The 1,256-nt window shown below is 60.7% G+C and overlaps 1 protein-coding gene across 1 annotated transcript in view; it reads left to right on the forward strand.

The window, feature by feature from the left end:
• Nucleotides 1–565: 565 nt before the first annotated feature.
• Utrn (utrophin) overlaps nt 566–1,256 on the forward strand; it is a 515,860-nt gene continuing 515,169 nt past the window's right edge. Inside the window, exon 1 of the mRNA XM_048800520.1 lies at nt 566–811. The gene's annotated coding sequence lies outside the window, so the exon portion shown is untranslated. The remainder of the gene's footprint in view (nt 812–1,256) is intronic.

Below are 1,256 nucleotides of genomic sequence, written 5' to 3' on the forward strand. Positions count from 1 at the left end.
AACCCTCCTAGAGGAGTCCGTGGTCCGCTCCGGACGCGCGGCGGCGGCGGCGGGTAGGCGCGGTGGCCAGCGGGCGAGCAGGTAAGCCCATGCATTATTGAAGTCTGGGACTGGGTAATATGACCACAGCCTGCGAGGGAGTGGGGCGGGAGGTGGGAGGAGGTTGGACTTTTCTCCAGCTCTTTTGCCCGGCATGGGTGTCTCGAGCTCCTCCTAAGTCCCAAAGTCGGAGATGTAGCCAACTTTGGGGGTGCACTTTCCTGGGAACCTCAGTTCGGCTTCCCTGGGCGGGGGAGAGAATGCCAGAAGCTTGAGGAGCTCGGGCGAGAAGGTCGTTGGAATCCGGACTAGCTGTGAAGGATTCAAACCCCTCCGATCGGCTCGGTGCTGCCGCCTTGTTCCCCCAGTCCTCCCCTCTGCTGCGGGAAGAGGGTCGCGTGTCCGTGCTTCGCGCGGAGAAGGGCGCTGGGCCAGTGATCTCCAAGAGGACGTGGCCTCCTAGGAGAGCCTGTCACACATACACACCCCGTCCCCGGGAAGGCGGGGCCCCGGCAGTGTCTGCTAGGAGAGGGTGGAGAGAGTGTGGTTTTGGAGTCAGTGGGCTGGGGAGGACTTCCCAGCCCGCCGCCTGGCAGGGGACGTGCTCGACCTCTGGGTGGTTGCTGCTCCAGAGGGTGGGGCCCCGGAAAGTGTGGCGTTCCCTGCCAGCAGCTCCGGAGAGGTTAAGGGACGGGGGTGCCCTATTGGTGGCTTGTCCCGCACAGTTGCCTCGCTTTCCGGACTCTTGGCATCCCTTGCCGCAACTGACAAGGTAATTCATTCCCTCTTTGGTCCGGGGTCCGAAGCTCTGGTTGCCCAAGGCCACTTACAAAACCCACAAAGCTCTAATTGTAGGCTGTGCAACTTTTGGAAGGCCTGTTGATAAAAGATCAAGCCTCAGATTCCGAAAAGGACTCATTTCAGGGGGTTTTCAAGGGAGGGAGAAAACGTGTTCGATCTCCTAGAGCAGGGGGGGCCCCCGCACTTTTTTTTTTCCACATTGACTTGGAGAGCCTTGGGTGTAACTCCACGGCCCCAAATCCTGGGGTGTTCCTCTCTCCCAGACAGGGCGGCCTCTTTCCCAGTTTTCAGGTCACCTGGGTCACCAGGGCCTCGCGGGTCAGTGGCGCTTGGGAGGGTCAGTGCACCGGTAGCCGCTGCCAGAGCGCACCAGGTTTAAGATGAGCCGGGTCCAGGCGGCTGCAGTTATATATATA

This window comes from Marmota marmota, unplaced genomic scaffold (genome assembly GCF_001458135.2).
Source record: "Marmota marmota marmota unplaced genomic scaffold, marMar, whole genome shotgun sequence".
In the NCBI taxonomy this organism is placed as follows: domain Eukaryota; kingdom Metazoa; phylum Chordata; class Mammalia; order Rodentia; family Sciuridae; genus Marmota; species Marmota marmota.